Source organism: Denticeps clupeoides, chromosome 20 (assembly GCF_900700375.1).
Source record: "Denticeps clupeoides chromosome 20, fDenClu1.1, whole genome shotgun sequence".
NCBI lineage: Eukaryota > Metazoa > Chordata > Actinopteri > Clupeiformes > Denticipitidae > Denticeps > Denticeps clupeoides.
In genome coordinates, this window is record NC_041726.1 from 6,388,065 (window position 1) to 6,403,309 (window position 15,245).

At 40.9% G+C, this 15,245-nt stretch overlaps 1 long non-coding RNA gene across 2 annotated transcripts; it reads left to right on the forward strand.

The window, feature by feature from the left end:
• Positions 1-949: 949 nt before the first annotated feature.
• Positions 950-1,343, forward strand: LOC114770275 (uncharacterized). Of its 2 annotated transcripts, none has more exons than XR_003743330.1 (3): positions 950-1,006; positions 1,098-1,157; positions 1,242-1,343. It is a non-coding gene; the product is annotated as an uncharacterized LOC114770275 (long non-coding RNA). The 2 variants fall into 2 exon arrangements; XR_003743332.1 differs by having other exon boundaries at positions 965-1,006; positions 1,095-1,157.
• Positions 1,344-15,245: the final 13,902 nt, after the last annotated feature.

Consider the following 15,245-nt stretch of genomic DNA (forward strand, 5'->3'; position numbering starts at 1 on the left):
ACTGTTTCAGTGTTTAACACGTTTAAACACAATACTTACACAGACCTATTTTAAAAATACAAACGCATACTCTATTCATATACTGACTGAAATATGGTAGAACCCCCATTTTGTATGTAGGAAGTATCACAGCACCTTCAGGACATACTCTATCGCTCTACCCCATGTGATGCATTACAGATGTCATATACACTTAGACTAGCTTTTAAAACAGATTTCTTATCACTTATTTACAACTACTGCTATTGCTGATGGCTTATGCCCCATTTCTCCCAATGACACCCCTTTTCCCCACGCACATCCCTCCCCGGGTTCATCACACATTCTTCCCCGACACCTAGCAGAGTCTCATATTGACACACACACACACACACACACACACACAGACCAAAACAGAAACCTTATTTAAATGATATATGTTTTAAAAACTGTTTCTAGTTAAAGAAAAACTATTTTGGCTTCAAACAATGTTAATTTCATACCCCTACTGTTAAAATAAATGAAACCCGTTTTATGATTTCCCTCACCCACACACACACACACACACACACACACACACACACACACACACAGACCCCCTAGCACATCCTCCAACAAAGCTTTTTAACACCTAACGCAACATATGTTTTTACAACGTGAGTCATCTGGTTTCACCATTCTCGCAAACACCGAATCACGTGGGACTTACAAATCTCACGTGCGCACACACACACACAGAGGCCTATTTAACAAGAGAGGCCCACGAGGTCTTCATTCAAACGGTTCGACATCGCAAGGATCATCACCGGTTATGGACTCTCAGTAAGTTTTTCATAACACATAAACTATAAGTCTTGTTACAACGTATGTGTGTGTTTTATTTATTTATTTGTTAATAGGTGTAACTTTTCTGTAGAACCACTCGAAGGACCATCAAACCTGGCGTGTTTTGAAACACTGGGGTTCGAAAGTCTATGGACCGAGGGTTTTGGTGCGGGTGATTCTGAACCACAAATTTCATACCAAGGTAATTGTAAAAACCACAGATCCTACTAATAATAATACCACTACATAGTTGTGAGTGTGTGTTTTTGACCGTGTATGCATTCTAATAGCAGAACATTATCCAAATTACAACGTTGTAACCGAGGATGTTGGATGCTCAGCCGACAGTTTAGGTAATATATTTATGACTATCTAATACGGTTTTTATGAAATTTTCATCATATGGTTGTGATTGTAATATCTCTCGTTCTGTACAGCAACCATCAGACAACTAGTGGGCACCATTCCTAAGCCACGCGTTGATGATACAGGGGTCGACAAGCCGTCAGGTCGGAAGGCTACACGCAAACGCAAGCACCTGGCTCCCGTGGTGGATCTGTGCGTGGAAAAGGCACAAAAACATATGGTGAAAAAGCCGCAAGGTGTGTATTACATATGTTTTAACACAATTTATTATTATTTTAATAAAATATTGACAATCAGGTTTGATAAAACTATCAGGAAAGAAGACGAAAACAGCTTTCAAGCTCCCGGAAAAGCCAGAAGATGTGTATTTACATGGTTTTAACGCAATCGTTATTTTAATGAAATATTAATTTTAACATCGTGTGATTTTGTTACAGGTAGAATCCCCGTAAACGTTGATCTCGACTTTGTCACCGATTGGACCAACGCGGATTACAAAGCGTGGGATGCTGTAGATTTTGCCAGATCAGACATCGCTACGCAAACAGAACCAAACCACATCGACCCACAGAGGTACCGGCGGTTTTCTAATCATTCTGAATGCTGTGTATGCCTTAAACAGGTATTAGATAACATTGTTAAGGTGTATGACTTGCAAGAAAAGTTGATTAGTACTGTGGGGATTATAGCCAAAGCTGTAGAACATACATCAGATCTGAAGCGTGTTGATTGGTCATCGTTATCAACGGTTTTGTTGCGTTTAAGTGGCATTTCACGTGTGTAAGTGGTGTTTTAAACCTTGTTGTCAACCATAATGGAGTCGTCTAAACGTCAATGTATTGGTGGTGATGCAGTGGACAATTTTAATAAAACACTACACGACATGTTAAACGTCGAGACATGGGGGGAAATTGAGATGTTTAATAATGTTTTACATCAAATTCAAAATGGTTGTGGTGCTGAATCTGATCCAGTATCCTTAGAAGGATCGTCGATAAGGCATGCTGTGATAGACGGGTATCATGTTACACATAAACCACGGTTCAATGGGGTGGTACTGCGTCGTGATATTAATTTCAGATCCGTTTCGAGCAGCGACATAACATCATATATTTCACACATCCACGATGTATTCAAAGACATCGTAAAATTCTCACACACACTGGCCGGACAGAGCGGTGTTTTCGACGTCGCACTGAGTGGCGATACCCTGGTTTCAGATGTTAATGCGATCCTTTCACCCGCGAATAACCATTCGTATGAAATTCTGATGGACGCCATCGAAAAAATAATCCAAAGCAATAAAAAAATCATGTGCGATGAGACACTACACCTGACTGTTTCAATCGCTAGAGGTCGTGATGGGGGCGCACGGCGTAAATTGCGTGATTTGGCTCATGATCAGATAATAAGCAAGAACAGGATGAATCTATTCTGCCCCGTTAATGTCACAAACCAATTGTGCTTCGCGATATGCCTGGCAAATTTTGTAAACCCTGAGAAACCAACAGCTTATTTAGAAAAATTGGCTGCCACATTTCAGACACGGTGTGGACTACCTATTCACCATAAAGTCGGCTTTAATGATGTTCCAAAATTTGAGAGCTTATTGGACATCAAGATTGTGATCTTTTACAGATCAGACGTAGGGGTGTTGCAGAAATTTCAAACTAGCACTGTACCGCATACAAAAACAGCCTTTTTATACATACACGACAGCCATTACTACGGAATATTAAACCTCAAGGCGTTCATGGGGGTGCCGTATGTCTGTGAATTCTGCTATGCCGGTTACACTTCGTTCCGAGAGCATGGTTGCAAATACAGGTGTGATGTTTGTAACGACCCCGGATGCCCTTCAAGGGTCACAGGTTCGAGATATTGCTCGTCTTGTGGGAGGTTTTGCAAGTCTGATTATTGTTTTGACAAACATAAACAGCCGCGTCCTATGAAGAGCGATCCTGGCGTGGTGGCGTCAAATTGTGATCTTACAAAATTTTGTAAGAATTGTAACAGGCGTTACCACGTTAGTGTTAAAAAACCCAAACCACACACGTGTCCGACACCACACTGTGTTCATTGTCGTGAAGAACTGATTCCAGACGCTAAGCATGAATGCTTCATACAACCCATTAGATTGAAGGAGACAAACAACCGCTACATTTTTTTTGATTTTGAAACACGTTTCGAGAACGGCAAACATCATGCAAATTTTGTTTGCGCAATTACATTTACAGGTGTGGAGTTCACGGCTGAGGGTGACGGGTGTGTGCGTGAATTTGTGAATTGGCTCCGTCGACCGAGGTTCAACGGTTTCACATTTTTAGCACACAACGCTGCAGGGTTTGATAATTTCATACTTTTGGAATATTACTCCAAAAACGGGATCAAACTAGATGTGACAATGACTGGATGCCGTCTGATATTCATGTATGATGCATGTTTTAAACAGCGTTTTATCGACAGCTATTCTTTTCTACCGATGAGTCTGGCAAAAACAACAGCTGCGTTAAATCTCACCACCACAGAAAAGGGTTATTTCCCACACAAGTTTAACACACGCTCAAACAGCCATTACATAGGCCCATACCCGGATAAGACCTTTTATGGATATGACAACATGTCCAATGCTGGCAGACGTGAATTTGATGACTGGTACAACGAATCAGCGTGCGGTGTTTTTGATTTTCAGAAGGAACTCCGTTTCTACGGTCGAAACGACGTCGTGCTGTTAAGAGAGGCGTGTCTGAAATACCGTGACGAGTTCATAGAATGCACGGGTCTAGACCCTTTTGGTCAAACCACGTTGGCATCGTGCTGCATGGCTGTGTACAAAACACACTACCTACCGCGTGATACACTCGCTCTTACACATAACAACGCGTACACAAGCCAAAACAAGGCATTTTCAGACATTAGCATCGAATGGCTGGAATATGTCAAAACAACCAGGCATGTGTACATCCAACACGCTCTGACAGAGGGTGAGGTTGTGGTTGGGAAATACTGTCTTGACGGCTATTATGAAAAAAATGGTCGTAAATACGGTTTAGAATTTAATGGGTGTATGCATCACGGACATGATTGTAAATACACACCCACCCAGACTCATCCTTTGTCAAGGCTCCCGTACAGTGTTTTAAGAAGGCAATTTGATGATAAGATTGAAACCCTCACCAAGGTGTACGGCTTAAAAGTCGAAGTTATGTGGGAGTGCCAGTGGCGTCGTTTAAAACAGGTCGAACCATCAGTCATAGAGTTCATGTCGACATATGCACACCCCAGTCGTCTAAAGCCGAGAGACAGCCTCTTTGGCGGTCGAACGAATGCGTACAAACTCTATCACAAAACATCGGACGGTGAAAAAATTCGTTACTTTGATTTCACCAGTCTCTACCCGTTTTGTCAATCATCAAAGGAATATCCGATCGGCCACCCACAGATCATTTTGAAAGACTTTGATAGTCTCGAAAATTACTATGGGTTGGTTAAAGCAACGGTGTACCCGCCACGTGGTCTCTTACACCCTGTGTTGCCATACCGATGCGGCGGCAAACTAATGTTCCCGCTTTGTAGAACATGTTGTCATCTTGAGAATCAAGCGTCACCATGTACTCATACTGACGGCGAGAGATCTCTTTCGGGTTGTTGGGTCAGCATTGAATTGATGAAAGCTGTACAGATGGGCTATGTTTTGGCAGAGATTCATGAAGTGTGGCATTTTGAACAAAGATCAGAAACGTTGTTTGCAGATTATGTGAAAACGTTTCTACAATACAAGCAGGAAGCCAGTGGGTACCCGCCGGGGGTTGTGACGGATGTTGAAAAGCATGCATACATTGAAGATTATTTTCAAAAACAGGGTATCCGTCTGAATCCTGAAAAAATCTGTTCAAACCCTGCAAGGAGAAATATTAACAAACTCCTATTGAACTCACTTTGGGGCCGATTTTCAATGCGGGAAAACCTTCCATACACAGAGTTGTTGAAAGATCCTGACGACTTTTCGCGATACATTTTTGGGGGCGGTCGTGAAATCACACATTTTGCATTTGTCTCGGACGAAGTGGCATTGGTTCAGTGGCGTTATGCAGACGGTTATGGCGCTCAAATGCGTGACATTAATGTGTTTCTTGGAGCGTTTACAACGGCTCATGCACGCCTAGAATTATATTCTGTGATGGAGAAATTGGGTGATCGGCTGCTGTACAGCGACACAGACAGTCTAATCTTTGTCTCAAAAGATGGTGACTGGGAGCCGCCCCTAGGTCCATATCTGGGCGATCTTACTGACGAGGTAGGCCCCGGGGATTACATTACAGAATTTTGTTCAGGCGGTCCGAAAACATATGGTTACATCACCGCTAACGGTAAGACATCCATGAAGGCCAAGGGTATCACTCTCAATGCTGAAAATTCAAAAGCTGTAAATCTACGCTCTCTGGTTGATTTGGTTAACAGCTATGTAATAGATAGAGACCGGTCGCAACATGTTTTAACACGCACAAACACAATTACCAGGAATAAAAGACACCTCACATTACATAACAAATCAGATGTCAAAAGGTTCAAAGTTGTGTACAACAAACGAGTCCTGCTCCCAGACTTTACGACGCTCCCCTATGGGTATTGACACAAGATGACTTTGAGAGATGTCACAGGTAAATATGTAAATAAAACATTTATTTTTTTTTTATCATTATGTATGTAACATCTGTATATATGTACAGTTTTCTATTATTTGTATCTGTGTGATTTTCAACATGTTTGTAACATATTGTATATATGGATGTTTGCATTATTTGTATATGTGTGATTTTTCAATATGTCTGTGACATTTGTATATTTATATTTGTATTTTTTATGCTATTATATGCATGTGTGTTATTTTCTACAATAAAAATTTATGTGTATCATCTCAGGATTCGATCTCAGATTGCAACATCCGTTCTCGTGTATAGTAAGCGGACCATCAAACTCTGGAAAGACGTTTTTTGTGAAAGCGTTAATAGCCGATGCCGACCGCTTAATATCTACAACGATTGAAAACATTGTCTACATTTACGACTGCTGGCAACCTCTTTATGACGAGTTGTTAAAAATTAGGAATATTAATTTTATACAAGGTATTCCCGACACACTATCGGACGACCAACTCTTGCCGCCGACCAAACCATCGCTATTAATTATCGATGACTTAATGGATGTTGCGAGTGGCAATAAGCAGGTTGAAAAAGTGTTTACACAATACGTGCATCATAGAAACCTCAGCGCTATCTACATGGTTCAGAATTTGTTTTTTCAGGGGAAATCCAGCAGAACAATCAGTTTAAACACAAATTACCTAATACTTTTCAAAAACCCAAGAGACAATACACAGATTGCTGTATTAGCGAGACAGATGTATCCGGGTAATACCAAATTCTTCCTTGAATGTTTTAAAAACGCTACTGAAAAACCCTTTGGCTACCTCATGATTGATTATAAATCTAGAACACCTGACACACTTCGTCTCAGAACGGATCTGCTTTCAGAGTATCCGGTGGTCTATGTTCAGAAAAAAAGAGTTTAGACGCTGACATGTCTAATCGTCTTTATAGAAATCTGCCGCTTCTAAAACTCTTACTTAAGGCTAAGCCGATACAGAGACGTCTCATTTTACAAGAATCTTTGAATGAGTTGATTCTAACCTTATGCGAAGTGGCTTTGAATGTGCTCAGCGGTACAATACCATTGACAAAGTCACAATATAAAAAGTTGGAAAAAAAGAAAAAAGCTATAAAATTCATAGCCGATAAAAAAATTGGTGTGTTAAGAAAGAAATATGTGATCAATCAAGAGGGCGGGTTCCTTTTACCTCTGTTAAGCGTCGCAGTTCCCTTTATAAGCAGTTTAATAGCGTCAAGACAGGGGGGCTAATGGAACACGCTGAAAGGATGTATTTGGTACCCCAGCGACAGCTGGACAGGTTAAAATACGATGGTGCACCTATACCTCTGAGACAACGCGCGGAAAATGATTTGGATGCATCGATAAAAAGTGTTTTGGACAGAACTGATTTGGGGGATTATGAAAAAGCCAAATTATACTCGACACTCTTGCAGAGGTATATATCGGTGGTTAAGCAGGGTGATCATGAGACTAAATCGATAACGCTTAACCTACCACAGGCATCTGAAAATGTACAGACATCACCCACAGAAGCAGCGACCGTTGATGACGACGCTACGGTTAAAGAGGTTTTACAAAATGTACCGCAGAGAAGTAAAAGGAATGTCCGGTATATATTAGAAAAAATGATGAAATCACAGGGGGTTGCTGCATGGGGTAAAGATGGCGAATTTGTTTTCAACGGTACGATCATTCCAGGATCTCACATTTTCGATTTGGTTAAGAACGTTACCACGTCTCAATCTATGAATCCTCATAGGAGACCCGAGGGGTGGCGTGAATTCCTGAGTGCTATAGCAATGTTGAACATACCTCTTTCTACGGTTCCAAACAGACGTGTTAAAGATGAGGTCAATTCATTTAAAAACATTAACAAGACTTTTACCACCCGTGATGATGATGGTGATTCAGAACCACCCGTGTTTTCATCGCCACGTTTAGATACAAGCGCATGGTTACATTTTTAAAAAGTGTATACAGTCTTGTTTAAAACGTGTTTGAACATGCGATGACAATAAACAAACTTGATGATACATATATTTGTTTTTCGACTCATTTATTTAGAATAAGATTTTTTCATAAACACCTCACCAGATTGTATACATTGAGAGTTTTTAAACATATCACAATTATAGACATGCGGGTGTAGTTTTTTCACAAATAGCGAGACCTTTTTATAATTTTTAGTCAAGTCGTTGGAATATTTAGATAAAACATCTTCATAGCTCAAACCCTTTGACATGTGGTAGAGAAAGAATACACAGTGTTCGCCGCACGTAACCGATGATAAATCCTGAACCTGTTTATTTGAAAATTGTACATCGTAACATGTAGTTTTTAGAAATTTATAAACGGTTGACGGAAACATCTTGCTGTCTGGCCTGTTTCCAAAACTGTCAAAAAAACAACCGATGCGGTCTTCAGTTATGTACACAGCTAACCAGTGTTCACCCGGTTGGTCCGAACTGTGTGTGTTAATTATCACAGATGCTGGTAATGTTGCCACAGGTCTTTTGGGTAATTGGTCGGACGGCAGTACGCCTAAAAAACACGTGTTTGTGGAGATTTTGTCCATAATATTTAATAGTTGTACGGTGTTCATTAATTCAGTAGTGGTCCACAAGAATCTGCCTGCGATTGGACACTTCAATCATGCTATCAAATATAGCGTAAACTATTAAATTGATAGTGTTTCGAAGCGGTTGTCTAAAACGCATTTCCAATCTGATGTTCCCTGATCTAATTAACGACATGTGTTGGCTGCATTCTTCGTCCGGCGTGAGGTTAAAAGCGTAGAGTGTGTAACCGTTCAAGAAATCCTCTCTGTCGATAGACAATGCCCGATTTTTTAGATGTCTGCCGGTTGATAACGCCAACTGATAAAACTCTCTTATAGCAGAACCTTCTATGTACTGTGGTTGAAACGGCTTGGCAGGGAATTGCTGTCCGTCCACATACACTGCTAGGAATTCTAAATCATAATGTTTGAATGCAAAAGGGTTTTTAGCATAAGATCCTGAAAATGCGTCATTATCAACCATCCCAATCACAATGGCTTTTGGTAGTGTCCCCAAAAACAGGTTTTCCTGATTAGCGACGCGTGTTCCGGCGGGCACTGAGAAATTTTTTAAGTATACCCTGTCGATTGGATATTTAGCCGTTGCTGTGAGTAATGCCTGCGCGTGTCCCAACCTGACAGCTGGTGACACTGAAACCTTTTTAACAAACATGGACGCTGCCAGTATGTTTATTTTATAACCCAAATTGTCACTGCGCATTAAGCAAAATTCATCTTTAGCACGTGTTAATCGAATTTTTATATCAACGCCGTTCAACATGAGTTTTTCTTGAAAAAAGATATCGCTGTGTATGGGAGATAATAATTCAACAACGCTACTAGCATTAGTGAATGCGGCCCTCTTGTTCAACCCCCGGTTTGCTCCAGCCGGATCCGCAGTATCCATATGACCCGCAGTATCCTTGTAAAATAGGCCCGCTGAGAAAAGCGTTTCTAACGCATGACGGTCATAATTTATCAAACATTCAAGAATACTTCTGTACGGGTAAGTATTTGAACTCTGTGAGATCAGCCGATCCCCCAGGGATACGTCGACCTGTGAAAATATTGTAGCTCCGGGGTAATTAACCAAGCCGACTGGTGCCCCCTCATCTATATCGGATCCATCCGGTTTAGTGATCTTGAGTCTTGTGTATAAAAGTGTATTGTTTAAATCAATATAGTCTTCACCGTTTCCAGCTATGAAAAACTCCAGGGGTGCCGAGTCAGTCAGTGCCGAGATAGGCGGCACTTCGATGTATGTACTTTTTTCTATAGACAACTGCGTCATGGGGACTGTAAACAAATCCAACTCTGACTTTACGCATTCATCGGACATCCCGTGTATTAACGCCATGACTAAAAGATGTTTTTTAAATTTCTTTTAGTCCGATACTCATGCATGCGTTGTTTACCCCTCGAGTTTCTTTTAGACACTGAGTTTTGTTTCTTCTTTACTTTGCTTTTCTTGCCATGTGTGATTCGTTTTACACCCGGTGGTTTGTGTTCATGTCGCCTGTTCATTACCATCATACCTGAACCATCTTGTCCAACATCATTTTGTCTAGGTCTCATGACATTCGTTACTACATCGGTAACAATGTTCTTTGCCGCCGATTTTAGATGGGGTTTTGCTATAGCGAAACCTTTTTTCAATAGCGGTAGTGCCATTCGGAAAAGACCTCGGAAAATACCGCCAAGCCCTGCGCCGTACATGGAAGGGGCGCCATAAAAACCTGGAATCCCACCCCCAGCTTGGTTTTGATAATACGTCACATAACGATGAGGGTCTATCGTGTACGGATTAAAAGCCTTCATAGTTTCTCAAATTCTTTGAGATTGCTTCGTGGGTCTGAAGTGTAGTTTTGTAACCACCTTGCCGTACTTAAATGGTATGACACAATTCTGATCTGATTTCACTTCTACAGCTATATCGCTGATGTGTGATTTCGAAACACGTACGTAGTGCGCTCTGTCATACTTGACTGTGACAAACTCTTTGTTTTTCCCGGTTATATGTACACATCGTAGAAGGGGTACAAAATAGTCACCCACCGCCTGATATTCTATAAAGTCTGTATAGACAAAAAGGCTATATTCGCCACCATACAGGTCGGCCGGATATGATGCATATGCTCGACTCAACGGATCCACAGTAATGCTTGCGTCAAAAAATTCGTTATTCTTAAATCCTAAAATAATCCTAAGCTTGCCTGATATCGCTATGGTGACAGGTTTGTTCGAATAGACATAAACCTTATTAATAAGGTCATCATAACCAAATGTAACGCCGTGTACCCTGGTATAGCCGCTTATCTCTTTGACTATGTCTGTAATGCTTGTGTAATAACCTACGCGTATTGTAACATCCAATCTCTCCCCTGTTATATTATTAGTCAAAAAGATGATTTTGTCATCCTCTCCAAAAGTCGGCCATGATCGCGGGTACTGGAATTCAATCAGCGCTACTTCCCAATCGCCCTTTAAAATAATAGGTTTCGCGAGTTTGGTCCTATACTTTGATATGGTATTATCAGGATATACGCTCTGTGAGGCATTACACGGCAGGGTTACATAAAAGCCTTCGTCCCCCATGGCGTTGTTTTATCGTGAATGAAAGACTGATTCTGGAACAAACTATTTAAACATCTACTACGTCTTTTTCATCAACCCAAGAGTTAAATTTTTCAGGCCACCCCAACCACTTCACAAAGACCATGCGTCTTTTCCCCATGTTCTTCCTTTCCAAAATTTTCTCAACTTTAAACGGTTTATTACTGATTAGTTTGATCTTTTGCAATTCTTCTTCATAAAAGGTACCGTCTATTATATCGCCGTCATAATCTACCAATTTGTAGACCGGTGGATTACGCGGGATACATGCTGATATAGTAAAGAATTCATCTGTGAAGTTTTGTTCATATCCTTTTGTGAATGCACCTCTTGCTTTAGAAATTCTTACAACGTCGCCTGTTTTGTAATTGAACGTAACATTTTTCTGCTTCGCATCGTTCACACCGTACAATGACTGAAACACTCGTGCTTCATTTGTAGAGCAGACCTGTGCAGGTTTCATTTTAATGCTACGATGGTAGCTTGCATTGTATGATTTTATTAAATCAGGAAGTACGTCTATATACCTTTTAGAATTGACCGATGTCAGATATCGCCACATTCTACCCTTAATAGTCCTGTTAAAACGTTCGATAACGCTTGCCTTTAATTCGCTACCTGTGGCAAAATGGGTGATGCTGTGTTTTCTCATTAGATTTTGAAATCCTTTGTTGAAAAACTCCTTTCCTCGATCGGTCTGTAATTTTTGAGGTACTCGTCCTTCCTTTAGAATAGTTTCAAATGCTCTAGTCACCTCATCTCCGGTCTTGTTTTTTAAAATACGACCCCACGCATGTTTACTAAAAACATCTATACACGTTAACATGAATTTATAACCATCGTTTTCCTTTGAATACATAGACATGTCAACAAGATCTGCTTGGAATTGTTTGTCTATACCATACACCACGACTCTATTCCGCTTGTATTTTAAACGCGCTGGTTTGTGTAACGTGTATGCATCCTCCCCTGATAACCAGTCAGAAACCGTCTTATTAGACAACCTGACCCCTGTATTTTTAAACACGGCATCTTTTAACCTTGTTTTACCACCGAAGGAGCCCTCGCTGTCTGGCGTATAGTAGTATTTTTTTAAAAGGTCAGTCATGATGGTTGCTTCGTGAAATAATGACACATTCTATTTTGGCCACACATTATTTATTTTCAAATTATGCGTTGTCGATGTAATGTAAAAATTTCACACATACGTCTAAATCACTCTCAATAAGGTATAAACATTCATCATGACATTTTCAGATTTAACAAATCTTTTGACAGACTGAAACCCATGTTTACAGAACAGTCTTCTCACCCCAGCTCTTTAGCGCTTCATAAATTACATCAGCACTTTGTGAGTCAGCAAGTCTCTCAGTCATCTGATCCAGCCTCTGGAAAAAGAAAGGTTCATCTTCTAATTCGTAGGCCAGCGCCCCCACAGCACCGTTGATTTTCTGAGGATGTACGTAGAGACCGCACGCTGTTAGAACGTTTGTGATGAGGTGGTGCGTCTCAGGCTGGAAAAGTCTCTGCTTTATCTTGTCCATGTTGGTAATGTAGAAATATCCCTCCGGCTCATAGAGACACGGGTGTTGGGTCTGACTCGGATGGTCCACCATGCATCCATAACAGGTTTCCCGCAGCAGTCGTACGATAATGTTTTGAAGGATTCTGCACACGCAAAACTTTATGGTTTTAAAAGCTTTTAGTGTGGAACTAGTCAATTCGTCGCCATCCCACGGGTTTGAGACATCGCCCACATGTGTCGCAGCCGGTGGTGTCTTCTCATCAGAGGTTTGCGACGACGGGATGTCTACCAATGGTCCAGGCATGTATGTCAAATTCTGCAACCCCAGACTGTCACCCAGTTTGTCGATCCAACAACAGTCTTCAACAGCATCAGCAGCACCATTCAGTCTAACAGCCATGACTTAACAGAACCTGTGATCACCCAGATTGTGTTAGGGGTCTGGGGTCCTGTTCTGCTTTTTAATGGCTAGCCGGTGTGGGGGGTGGTTCAGGGTGTGACGTGGCATTGTCACACTCCGCCTCCCCATGAAAAAGACACACCCTGATTTCGTTGTATCCGGCCAAAATCTCGCTCCATTTAAACAATCTGTCAATCTTCTTGAAGACGTTGTGGAGTATGGCCACATCACACCACGGGTACATCACTTTCACATCCTTTGGCGATCCATACACACGGCGTTCACAGTCAGGCACCACACGACTGACATTCTTACCACTACACACGTAAATGTAAGACTCTGATTTCTGCTCTTGACATCCACCACACATGTAGTAGTGGTTTTGATCCGTAGCACCGGTCCACGATATGTAGAAAGGCCCCGTATTTACATCTTCAATCTTTTTCCACCCGTTATTCTTGAACAAACACCAGTCTTCAGCATAAAACGACACACACAATTGGTCGTCCGGTGTATACTCCTGGTCCGTGTCCACCGAGTACAGTCTCACATGACGCTCCTTCTTGTCAAAAATATAACCGCCGACACGTCCATCGGATAACATCCATTCGTATTCTTCACAGCCACCAGGGTTCTGAAGAAAACTCACCAAGGATCGTGGCCTTCTCCTTTTTGGCGCAAATGGTGTATCACAAACTATCCTGTTTGTAACAGGCGTAGGCGTAATACGTCTCTTCATAGCTGCACCAAGTGGGCTCCCCATTGTAACAGAATCTGTTGTACTCTGTTCAGAGACATCCTACGCCTCTTTTATTACCCTATGCAACCGTGGTAAACACACACACACACACACAACACATTAGCCATATGTATGGGTTGGGTTAGAGAAGGGTCAGGGAGAAGGGAAGGAGGTCATAAATTACGCGCAGGGTCCGATGGAGAAGGCTGAAAGGGGGAAGGCCATAAATTACGCGCACAGTGTCCACTGTCCAGTGGAGAAGGGGAGAATGTAGAAGGGTAGATGGTCATAAATCACGCGCTTTTTCCTCATACAGATATGCCATCAATCATTTTTGACATAAAGTATATAATTATTACTACTAACCAGTAATTGTGAAACGGGGTAATTTTTATCAGCTACATAACTTACATCATTGTCAGGAACGTGTGTCAGGGAGCAGAAGGACACATTTGATGGACTCACAAACATAGGGGCTCACACACACTTAAAAACAGGACATGCAGGACATGTCAGACCAACGAAAAATTACAAAATGAGGACAGGACACAACAAGGATACCTTTATATTATTTCTGACAAATGAAAACAACCAGGGAAGCACAAGACAGTAAATACAAAACTCTGGTCAGGAAGACATGGAACTGAAGCACCAGGAAATGTCCTCAAATGTGACAATTATTAATATAAATAAAATAGCTGATATCCAGTAAAATTCTGATCATGATGGAACCGCTCTCAAGATGGATACGTGTGGGGAATTATTGGGTTAATTTTTGTTCTCATAGCCATACCTTCCATTTACATGCTGGTGGAAATGGTTTGTGCTTCATTTGTTACATTTGTTTGTTCATTCTGTTTGTTTTGAAAATGAAAAAGAAGTGGGTGGTCTTATCACAGAAATAAATGTTATTTCTTTTAGGAACAAAAACTTCACTTTATCCATATAAATACTGGTAGGTCACCCCTGGTTTTAAGACATGAATAGATTTACATGTCTTACATTTGCAGAAATGTTTTCATGACGTTTAATGTCAGACCTGTATTATCTGCAGATCCTCAAGTGGGCCTCAGCAATGATTCTGTAATGACAGGTGATCAAAGGAGATGTGACTCAGGTAATATTATTATTAATCTTTGTTACAGACATGTTACTTGTTACTGATATGCGGTCCTTTTCTTATCATGATTTAATTCGCGTTTGACCAGGTCAAGGCAGCACTGTCTCACAAATTGGGAGATCAATAAACAAAACCTTCTGATGAGAAATCAAGCAGCTTGAAGCTCCTGACTAAGAAGAGACTAGAGGTCTTGGTCACTGTGTTTGGTACACTAAGCTGTTTGATACACACTGAGAGTGTAATTTCTGAAAATGTATAATAAGTGAATCGAGCATGAATTAAAAAGTCACTTAAACAGCAAAGAAATATATATACATATACACATTATATTACTTCATGTGTGCTATTTGTTAGGCTGTTAGGGTGTCAGAAAATAGATAAAACCATAAAATTAAAAGTAAATATATATTTTTATTCTTGGACATTTCTGTAGCACTAGCACTTTTTAGT